The sequence below is a fragment of the Triticum urartu genome, chromosome 7, assembly GCF_003073215.2.
Source record: "Triticum urartu cultivar G1812 chromosome 7, Tu2.1, whole genome shotgun sequence".
NCBI lineage: Eukaryota > Viridiplantae > Streptophyta > Magnoliopsida > Poales > Poaceae > Triticum > Triticum urartu.
Window position 1 is genome coordinate 583,456,843 of NC_053028.1, and position 12,526 is coordinate 583,469,368.

Sequence of the window (12,526 nt, forward strand, 5' to 3'; positions counted from 1 at the left end):
GGTTGTTGATGCTCTAGTCGAGTCTGCTAAACCAGGCGAAAAGAATTCTAAGCCTGCTCTTAATAAGATCAAGGATCCCACGCCCAATCAGAATGCTCCACTAAAACATGATGATGCAGCTCCGAAAGGAAAATCTACCAAGTTTACTCCCACTTTGACTCAGCCACTGGCTTCTAAGCCTCCAACCGGGAGTGTTACACCACAACCTGCTCTTGTTCAAGCAACCACTAAAGTCGCACATCATTTCAATCACACATTCATTATGGAACAACTTGAAAAGTTTGTGGAAAATCCATTTGATGGAGAAGTGGCATCACTCCCAATTCCTGTTGAAGTCATTGCTCAGGCAAGATCCCTTGTGAATGATATGTGCGAAGACGCTATTGAAATCAATTTGTCCATTGAGATAACTAATTTGGACAATCGAATGAAAACTGCCTCATCCAAGTTTGTCATTCGTGAGCTCGAAAATTCCTACAAGGATGTTAATCGTATCATGACCATGCTTCGACATCAGCGATTGGGTTTTCACTCGAACCTAGATACAATCGTGTGTAAGATCTGTGTTGAGCATGAAGCGAAATTAACTGGCTATAATGACCTCATCAAAGGTCACATTGATGCTGAAGTTCAAGAAGAGAGGAGGCAACGTAAGAAAACTTCTCACAAACCAGTTGTCACTGCTCATGAAGAGATTCCGCCTAGTCCTGCTCCTCCTACGAAGGGAAAGACTCCTGAACCTGCTTAGGCATCCGAAAATCAACTCTCACCAAGGTCAAATGAAATAGTGCATGTGGCATCCACTGATCGTCTTGTCTCTCCCTCCAAGTTTAGTCCTGAGGAAGGTGAACTTGTTCGTCCGAAGCATCTGCTCCACCTCCTCCCATACTATCAATTCCCTTAGAACTACTATTGGTTGAACAATAGCAACCCTCTCAATCTGAGGCCGAGTGAAATCAAGCTCCACCAACTAAAAAATAATCAGTTCCAATTGCTTCCAAAGATCAACATGCTGAAACAACAACTCCTACAACCTTTGCTCCATCATTGCTCCAATTGACAACTAATTGGAACGCTCATTCTGGTGACCCTAGACCATCTGCTTGTTGATTTCTTTCTAGTCGTCATCCAGACTCCATGGTTTATGGTGATGAGTTTCTTTCTCCCAAAGAACTCAATTTTCCATTTCCTCGAGAAACATTGCATATATTTCGGCTGGTGCTAGTGCTAAAGGCCCTCTGTTCAACAGGAACACTCTGATAGAACATGTGGTGCCCCCATGTTTGGTTCTGGTAATTGATGACAATCTCTATGGACTAAGGGTTGCCTTGATTTATATTCGTAGGATTAGTCCATAGGCATTTCTTGAAGACCATTTGTTGGTTTCAAGGTTATTAGAAGAAGAATATGTGTTGACTAAGGTGTTATTGAAGGATTTATCCAAAGATTGGTCACGTGAGAGTTGAGCCTATTGCAAGTATGCTTGAAGAAGAAGATTGCGTGAAAATTCATGTTTACCTTCAAGACATCATCTTAATGAGGAGAGTTGGAAAGATTCAAGGTTTATCAAGACTAAGTACACAGAGTGATTCAAGTTGATAAAAACACAAAGCATAGAAGATGTACCAAGCGGGATCAAGTGATCTCATGGTATGGTAAGCATTTTCCATTACGCTTTGTGTACTAACTCGTGGTCTATGTAAGAGTTGTTGTGGCGTTAGGTATATTTCCATGGTCATGCATCCAAAGGAAAATACCATATAACCCATGGAGGATGACATCAAGTGGTGATCGCCATCAAGGTTGTGGTGTGAAAGTTCAAGTGGATCATCACGAAGAGATCACATGCTTGGATCTTGCCGTCCATTATGGTGACAATGGGCATGTGAAGATGTGCGGAAGAATGGCTCACCCATAGTGGAGTATGGGGAGCAATCAACTAGTCTTCATCGAGCCAATGCAATCAAGAAACGTGGTCCAACTTGAGGAAGTCGAGATCGTCATCATCTAGCTCAAGTGGACTATGTGCAAGGCAAAGGTTTGCCCTTGATAGGTTTCTATTTTTCCGGTCTCATGGTGGTAGTTTGGAGACTGGGTTATAGGATCAATTGTCGTACTATCAAAGGGGGATCTCAAGTGAGTAGCTTGATCGTATCATTCATAGAGAGCTCAAACCATTGCATCCTTGTATCATATTTCTTGGTTCTTATTTGGTGTTTCTCTTTGCGAGTTTTAGAGCATATGGTCATCTTCATGACAAGCTCGAGTTCATAAAAAATGGAGTTCATATGCATCTTCTATGATGTTTTCGATGTTGGAGTTTATGTTGGTTCTTCACTCATGGAGGTTTCACATCTCTATATCATAGGCATAATCTCTATTGCCACTCTGAAGTTTTCCAGATGTGATTTGGCAATTATTGTCGTTAGCTTTCTATCAAGCTTAAGTTCATCGAAATCGGAGTTCGTTTGCAGAAGTTATGGCAGTTTTGGTCTTCGTGCATCCTTCTATTTTGCTTGGGCAGTTTTTCAGCTTGAGCGGTAGTAGAGCGCGGTAGTACCTCTCCCACGAGCGGTAGTACCACTTAGGCGGTACTTCCGCTGACTAATACCGCTTCCACTTTCTGTAGCGACCCAATCCCAATGGACCGGAGTCTCTATGCTTCTGTGTCATCCCTGGATCGGTATGCTGACACACACAATACTCGAGGAATTATAATAGAGTTCAATAACACACTTTATTACATCGAGGTCCTCATAAAGAGTATTTATTACATAAATATGGCCGAAGGCCATCTAAATAAAAAAACTATGAAAGCTTCAAAGGTAAATGAGTCCATCAACTTCACGGCAAAACTGAGTGCAGAACAATGACCTATTGCACCTTACTCTTCATCTGAAAATCTGCAACATGAAATGTTGCAGCCACAAAGGGTCAATACATTGAATGTATTGGCAAGTCATGCCCAAAGTATGAAAACATACCTATCATCTACATGCAAGGATATAGCAAGTGGATAGCTCTAAGGTTTATTTTGCATAAAGCCAATTTTGTCCTACATCTACTCACTAGCAAAATTTTATTCCTTTACATTTTTATTAACCTATTGTTAAATTGGACCGCCTCCAACTTAACCCACCTATGAGAGCCTCCGAGGATCATAGATTCCCAAATTGTTATTTCCGTGAGAACCCCCGGGGATCATGGTTTAATTACCACATCAGAATAATTATTTGGGATGAGAAGATCTTCCAGAGGTTTCAAGTCCAGTTGCTCAAAGTTGTCCGTAACCGAGGACACGGCTAATCATGATTAGTTTGTACACTCTGTAGGGGTTTTCGCACTTTTCCCCACAAGACTTGATCTCCTCCGTTTAATTCCTCGCACTGCCTGATGTTTGAGAACCGTATGATCGAGACATAGTCTTTCCGAAGAGGTCTCCTTAACCGATAGATAGGCTGGTACACCTACAATTCCCCTACATCTGCTAGCCTATCATGGAAAGGTTTCCCACAACTTACTCAACTATGCCAGAGCCCATAATGGCTTGTGGCTGCACACGGAAGCTACTTGATATGGAACATGTCCAACCTTTTTGAACCTGGGCGACATTCCACACCTTTTCCTGAGTAATGCAGAGCCTCTCGGAGGTTACATACTCGTCAACTGGTCTCGACAAACCTTTCGACCCCAGATGATTGATTAATTGGTATTGCAGAGCCTCCAAGGAAATACAATACATGTAAGTTCTTAATGTAGTCATTGCTTAAGTTCTCTTGCAACTTTCATGAATCACGCGATACCCAATCCACGTCTACCATAGCATGGCTAAGCAATAACTACACTATAACGATTCCCAATGTGGCGGCAAATACTATCAGGATCAGTCTATCCTATATATCTGGCTTTAACATGGCATAGTAGTCCTATACATGCATACTACTGTGTTAATAGAGGGCACTACATGCAGAGCAAAAAACATAGGATTGGTATGATCAAAAGTGCAAACTTTCCTATTAAACTTTATGAAGTACTCCACACTCAATGTCCTGACAATTGTACTCTTGGCACTCTGGACAATCTAGCGTGAGCAAGCAATAACATACATAAGCACTCATGCACAAGATTCAAAGAAAAGATCTCGGAAAACTTCGAAAACAAGGAAATAACTCTTGCAAACAGAAAACAATTTTCAACACTACTAAAATTATGTGGATTAGATCTTAACAGAAAGTTTAGGTCAAGAGCTTCGGTTTGCAAAAAGAATCAACTCAAACGGAGTACGAAACTTAAGATACGATCAAAAAAGTTCAAATTCAAATCAGTTTGAGTTCAAAATTTAAAACTTTAAAAATAAAGTTGAGTTGGTTTTCTGGATAGGTAAGATCATGAAGAAGAATTTGGCGTTGGTTTTATCTAATTTGGATGAACGAGTAAAAAGTTATGGCTATTTAAAAAATCAGGGCCAAGTAGTTTTACGGAAGAAAAATAGTTACGGCTAAACGAATTCTAGGTCTAATGTATAAATACTGAGACTAATTGGTAATCTAATTATTCCACCGTACTAGTCTAGAAATAATAAGCTACGAGAGTATAAAAATATACGAAGAAAGATACCTTTATAAGGTAGAAAAAAGACGACTTCAGAGAGAGGAGACAACTTCCAGAAGTCCCGCCGGAAAGAAGATATATATTTTTCTTTTGTGAAGCTAGTCAAACCAAAATATTGATTTAACCCGCAGTGGATTATTTTTGAAGGCTCTATGAGTCTATATTTATAGGTGGAAAAGAGGTATAGGGGTCAAAGGCTAGGCAGTGTGAGACTAAACTTAGACGAAAAGAAAAGAAATATAGGCGAAAAGAGAGGCGCTCGCATGGGCCTAAAAGTGTTCGGCCGGCCCCACGAGCTATAGTTTTTTTTTACAAAATTCAGCCAAAGTGAAAAAGAAAATGGTTGGCTGGGCCTGGTCCATGTAGGAGAGAAGAAAAAAAATGATGGGGCGCCCAATGTCACTATGCTGCGCACGTGTGCGATAGTTAGTTCCAGGCGCACGCGCAGTTTTTAAAAAAATAGAAACAGAAAAGAAATAACTGAATAACAAAAATAAAAATAAAATTGTACATAGGCATATTATATATCAAAAATTTCAGAAAAAGATTTCCTAAATGATGAACATATTTTCAGCGGAAAATAAATTCCACAAAAATTTAAATAAAGCGAACAGTACTAGTGGTTCATTTAAAAACCAAATAGAAAATATTTTAAAATACCAAAATGATTTCAAACTCATTTTTCTCTACTTTTCTACTGTAGGGAATCATTTTACCCTATTTCCCATATATTTCATTTTTGGAGAAAAATAATTTGAATAAAAACCAAATAACTCCAAATTGAAAGTGGGTTTAAGAATAACTTCAAAGGGACTTTCAATTTGATTCTTTGAAACTTCTAACTCTCTTTCTTAGCATTTGAAGAAGTCATTTTATCTTCTCTCATGAAACTCATTGAGTTGCATAAAGTTTCCTAATTTGAAATATTTTCAAATGGAATTCAAACCTTTTCAAAACCACTTTTTCATTTAATTAAATGGAAGAAGTCATATCATCTTCACTCTAGGGTTTTGTGATGAAATGAATTTTGAATTCATGGAGATCATAAATGCAAGGTGAAAGTTTTGGGAAAGTCATTTCATTCCCTCTCTTTCAATTTCAAAAAGAAAAAGTTTTAGATTCCACTGAATTTCACACAAAAAATCACTCAAGCAATCATTATTTCCTAATTAATATAACATTCCAAAATTTAGAATTTTGGGATGCTACACTTTCGCTTATTTTTATGCTTCTATTACCCAGTCTGCGTGAGCGGTGAAAGGATCGATATGGTTGACTAGAGGGGGGGGGGGGTGAATAGGCAACTAACAATTTTTAACTTTTCTTTACCGAATTAAACTTTGCATCAAAGTAGGTTGTCCAGATGTGCAACTAGGTGCGCAACCTATATGATGCAGCAACAACAAACAAGCAAGCAAGCGAGAGAAGTAACACTAATGAGCTTGCACAAGTAAAGGTAAGAGATGACCAAGGGTGGATCCAGTGAAGACGAGGATGTGTTACCGAAGTTCCTTCCTTTTGAGGGGAAGTACGTCTCCGTTAGAGCGGTGTGGAGGCACAATGCTTCCCAACAAGCCACTAGGACCACCGTATTCTCCACATGCCCTCACACAATGCGAGATGCCGTGATTCCACTATTGGTGCCCTTGAAGGTGGCAATTGGACCTTTACAAACAAGGTTGGGGCAATCTCCACAACTTAATTGGAGGATCCCAACAATACCATGAAGCTTCACCACAATGGACTATGGCTTCGTGGTGACCTCAACCGTCTAGGGTGCTCAAACACCCAAGAGTAACAAGATCCGCTAGGGATAGGTGGGGGAATCGAAAATCTCTTGGTGGAAGTGTAGATCGGGGCCTTCTCGACCACTCCCGAGCAAATCAACAAGTTTGATTGGCTAGAGAGATAGATCGGGCGAAAATGGAGCTTGGTGCATTAATGGAGCTTAAGGGGGAAGAGGTAAGTCAACGGGGAAGAAGGGGACCCCCTTTTATAGTGGGGGCAACAATCCATACCGTTGCCCCACTAAACAGCCCCGCAGAGGGCGGTACTACCGCGGGAGACAGCGGTACTGCCGTTGGGTTAAGCGGTACTACTGCTCCCTTCGGCGGTACTGCCGTGCAAAACGAAGGCTAAAGGGAAAGCGGGAACCGGGCGGTACTACCGCGGAGGAAGGGCGGTACTGCCGCTAATGAGCGGTACTGCCGCAGCGAGGTACCGCACAATCCGACACAGAAAAAGACCCCTCAAATCGACGTGGTAGGGACCTGGCAAGCCAGCGGTAGTACTGCTGCGGAGTCACCGACAGTACTACCGCTGCGGAGCAGTACTGCCGCTTGTGACCCCTGAGCGGTACTACCGCTCGGTACCACGGTACTACCGCTGGGACCCAGACAAAACCCATAAGAAGAGAGAAGATCTCTCCATAGAAGCGGAAGGGCTCGGAGGGTGAGAAGCGGATGTGTATGTGTTGATTCCACCCATACCAAAGCGGACCCCCTCTTGATAGTACGGTGCCCTCTATGCAACTAGTCCACCGAGAAAGAAACAGAGAGCTACACCGTCTTGAATGACACTCCGAGGGAAGAAATCGTCTCGTGCCAAGGATGAATATCTGAAATGCTCAAAGCACACGATTAGTCCGCAAACATGTCATCAATCACCAAAACCACATCAAGAGAGATATGCCTCAATAATCTCCCCCTTTTTGGTGGACTGATGACAACTAGGGATTTGCACAAGGAAAAGATATAAAAGTAAGGATACTTAGAACTACAAAATATAGATGGGCTCCCCCTGAATGTGTGCACCTAGTTAGTGGAGCCTTTGGAATGCAAGACACACACATTCGGATCAACACTCGCCCTGTATTTTATAGTCAAACAATTCTAAGCACAGGATATATGAGAGCAGGGTATAAAATAGGATAAGCATGCAACTCATAAGATACTACAGTACTGAATAGACATAAGTAATAAGGTAGCGATAGGGTAGCATATGTCTCACACCATATGTCTAGAACTTAGGTCTCACTGGCACCAAACCAAACCAAGCAAAGACAACGAGAAAACACACGAGAAAACACAAGACAACACAAAGACACACTCGCAACACGGCAACAACACAAATCCCTAAACTCTCTCCCCCTTTGGCATCAAGACACCAAAAGGGAAAAGAGCGACGCTACGGCTCCAGGTGATGGCAAGCTAAGGATCTCGAACATCACATCTCAGCGTGATCGTCTGCATCTTCGTCGTTGGTCGGAAACTGCTCGGCGTCTGAATCGGTCCAAGGGCAATGCTGGTGAATCCATTCATCCTCTGCAGTGATCTGTCCCTCAGAACCACTAACAACGGTTGCGCCCAACTGACGCATGAGCTCCTTGTGACGCCCCCTGGCCTTCTTCACCGCCACATGAGTCATGTACTGGCCATGTGACTCCATGCAGAAGAGCTTCCTCATCTTGTGCTTGAGTTTCTTTGCCCAAGAGGGCTCTGTCCCAGACGGCTCATAGTCCTCATCGTCAGCATCAGCCTCAGCCTCAGTCTCCATGGCAGCGGCAGCAGTAGATGGGCCCCTGGGTTTAGGCACTGGGGTGCCCCAATTGTCCTTCTTCCTTAGACGCTTGATCTCATGAGAAATCAAGTCTCCAGTTTCCAACATCACTCTGGGATACACACGTGCCCAGGCCTTCTCAATGATCCTCATGATGAATGGACCATATATCAGGCACTTGTGCTCAGAAACGGCAGAGAGAAGTTCAGACCACATAACATGAGAAATGTTCAGGCTCTCCCCAGTGTTTGCTTCCTTCTCGTGCTGGCAGAAAAGAAGCATGTCCACGAGATAGGAGTGGACCATATCCAGATTCCCGATGCAAGGGAAGAGAGTCTCACGGAAGACACGATGAAGAATGTCCAGATAGGTAGACAACTCATAGGTTTCGTTCTTAGTCATTGGGTTAACCTTCACAGTACAGTAGGGCCAAAGGGCTTGCTTGTGAGTGGATGTAGCATTGCGGTGAGGGCGGAAGTCGACTGGAGTCTCAAGCCCGTGATCTTCCACATCAAGTAACTCCATGAAGGCCTGCCACTTGACGGAAAGCAATTTGCCATTGGTCATCCAAGTCAGAGTCCTGTCGGCATCAGTTCCAAGATGAACGGTAGCAAAGAATTGAGCCACCAAATCTGCATCAAAATCCTTGTTGAACTGCATGATCTTGAGAATGTTTAGCTGAGAACACATCTGAAGGGCTTCGCCAAAGTACTCAGGGTCCTTCTCCATAGCATCCATGTCGATGGAGCGTATATCAACATAGAGATTCTTCTTGGCTTTGATCACATCAAAATAGATGGTAAACTGAAAGTGGTTCCAGAACGGGCGGTTCACCAAAGAGGGATCTTGGTCTTCCTCATAGGGGTTGCGGCGATGCTTTGCCCAAAACTCCTTGGTAGTAATCTCAGTCATAGTATTTCCCTTTGGCTTGTTGGCGGATCTCTTCGACTGCTGAGGTGGTGGTGGAGCACTTGAGGATGCGCCTGCTGGTGGCGGTTGAGTACTAGAGGAACCACCTGCTGGCTCAGAGGTACGGTAGCGCTTTGACATTGCACGCCCGGGGTTGACATGGCGGACCTGCTGCTCAGGATGATCATCACATGGAACCAAACACACGACCATCAGAAACACACTAAAGAAAAGAGCATAAGCCACCAAGCGAAACAAAAAGGATCAAGGTGAGGTAGAAAATATTGGAACTGGGCATCCGACGGTAGTACCGCAATCTACCCGCGGCAGTACTGCTCGGGCGGCAGTACCGCTCAAGGAGAGCGGCAGTACCTCTCGTGCGGCAGTACCGCTCAAGGTGAGCGGTAGTACCGCCCAAAATGGGGAACAACGGTTTTATACTTCCGTGGTCAGATCCAGCACTACCGGGATGCCAAATTCAAAATTTTATCCTACCAAACATCAATCCAAAGAGCCTAGAAGCAATCTCCATCCACCACAAGCCTCTTCATAGCCAAAAAACTAGTGAACAATGCCTATTGCCCCTAAGAACTAGATGCAAGATCTAGGCAAAGAGAAACCGAGAACGGAGGCAATACCGGCATCCATGGTAGGAGGAAGAGATGGAGAATGACTCCACCGGAGGGAATGGAGAGAAGCGGCCAGAAAATGGCGGCCAACCAGTGCCCTCCCGCGGCGAGGCGTCGCTGGAGCGACGAGGAAGACGAGCAAGTGGGGGCGAATGGGTATGGGGAGAAAATAACTCCCCCGCCCTGATATAACCCCCAGCGCCCGCCCCTCAGCGGCAGTACCACTGGTGAGGGTGGTAGTACCGCTTAACCCTCATAAGCGGTAGTACCGCAATCGCAGCGGTAGTACCGCTCAGCCGCATAGAGGACTAGGCAAAAAGGGGCTTAACACTCGAAAAAGAACGAAAAGAAAACGGGAACAAAAGACACACACAAAAACGACAAAGAGAACGAGAAGCACACACCTCTTCAAGAGAGGGTGGTGGCCGAGGCCACCTATGTTTGAGTTTAGAGGTATGGCGCCGCGAAGATTTTAACCTTGGGCCCATGACCAACACTCATCTTTGAAGCACAAGTGCCATAAATAAATGGCTAATGTGGAAGAGTTTGGTTAGTTTATGCATTGTGAGGGGAGGGAAAATTCATTGACAGAACAACACTCCCCTATGTCCATGCCTACACCTAAACTAGACAACACATTGAGTGAGGTGGGGTGTGCAGGGGTTCAAGTCACATTGCTTGAATCAATGATATTTAGCTCATGCCTTAACTCACGAAATCTTGCTTCATCCAAAGGCTTCGTGAAGATATCTGCAAGGTTATCATGAGTGTTGACATAGTTGAGCTCGATCTCCCCTCGCCTAATGTGATCCCGGATGAAGTGATACCTAATCTCAATATGCTTTGTCTTGAATTGTTGCACCAGGTTGAGGGAAATCTTGATGGCACTTTCATTGTCACACCAAAGAGGCACTTTGTCACAAGTGACATAGTAATCCTTTAAAGTTTGCCTCATCCATAAAAGTTGTGCACAACAACTACCGGCAGCCACATACTACGCTTCCGTGGACAAGAGAGACACACAACTTTGCTTCTTGGAAGACCAACTTACCAAAGAGCAACCAAGAAACTGGCACCCTCCGGAAGTGGACTTCCTATCCACTTTATCTCCCGTCCAATCCGAGTCCGAATAACCTACAAGCTTGAAATTTGCTCCTTTTGGGTACCATAAGCCAAAGTTTGGGGTATGAGCCAAATATCGAAAGATTCATTTGACCGCCACATAGTGACTTTCCTTAGGTGCGGCTTGAAACCGTGCACAAATTCCCACACTCAACATGATATCCGTTCTAGATGCACAAATGTAAAGCAAGGAGCCTTTTGATCCACCGCTTTACCATTGGGATCAATGTCAAGTTGGCACTTGGTGGGCATGGGAGTGGACGCTGGCTTGACATCACTTAGCTTGAATCTCTTAAGCATGTCTTGAGTATATTTGGCTTGGTTGATGAAAGTTCCTTCTCTCCTTTGCTTCACTTTGAACCCTAGAAAGAACTTCAACTCTCCCATGGAAGACATCTCAAACTTTGAGGTCATGAGAGCGGAAAATTCCTCATTGAAAGCTTTGTTAGGGGAACCAAATATAATATCATCAACATATAATTGGCACACAAACAACTCTCCTTTGACCTTCTTAGTAAAAAGAGTGGGGTTAATTAGCCCCACTTCAAAACCACGGTCTTGTAACAACTCAGTAAGGTGGTCATACCACGCACGTGGGGCTTGTTTAAGGCCATAGAGTGCCTTATCGAGTTGATACACATGATCGGGAAAGTAAGGATCCTCGAACCCGGGGGGTTGCTTGACATAAACCAATTCATTAATAGGACCATTAAGAAAAGTACTCTTCACATCCATTTGTTGTAACTTAAAATTATGATGAGAAGCATATGCAATCAACATGTGAATGGATTCAAGACGAGCAACGGGAGCAAAGGTTTCACCACAGTCGATACCCTCGACTTGGGAGTAGCCTTGTGCTACCAAACGAGCCTTGTTGCGAATGATAATCCCATGGGCATCTTGCTTGTTCTTAAATATCCACTTTGTTCCAATGACATTGTGGTTCCTCGTCGGTCTTGGCACCAATCTCCACACTTTGTTGCGCTCGAAGTTGTTGAGTTCTTCATGCATGGCATTGAGCCAATCTGGATCTTCGAGCGCCTCATAGACCTTGTGGGGTTCGACACAAGAGACAAACGCGTGATGTTCAAAATAGTTTGCTAATTGTCTACGAGTGCTTACCCCCTTTCTTAAGCTTCCAAGAACATTCGTCATGAGATGATCCTTGGTGGAGAGCTTCGAAGCAACCTTGGCGGCACGACGCTCCAATTCCTCCTCGAGGTGAGACTAGGAGTGGTCACTTGATCATCTTGATCGTTGTCTTGAGCTTCTTGATCACGTGGGACTTGATCTTGAACTTGCTCGGAGGAGGGAGTTTGACCTTGGGCATCACTTGATGTTACAACACCATCTTGAGATTGATCTTACCCTTGGTCTTGTCCAAGGTTGAGGGCCCTCACTTTGTTCTTCGGAAGCGTGTGGGTCTTGGGTTGGTGAAGGTTCCACTTGAGTAGAACATTGTCCTTCTCCTTCGGCCACAAGGGGTTCCTCAATGGGTAGGATATGACCAATACCCATTCTTCTTATAGCTTGGGGAGGAATTTCATCACCTACATCACAAGTACCACTTTGCTCCACTCGGGAGCCGTTATTCTCATCAAACTCCACATTACACGTTTCCTCAATAAGTCTCGTGGACTTATTGAGAACACGGTAAGCATGAGAGTTTGTAGCATAACCAACAAATATGCCCTCAT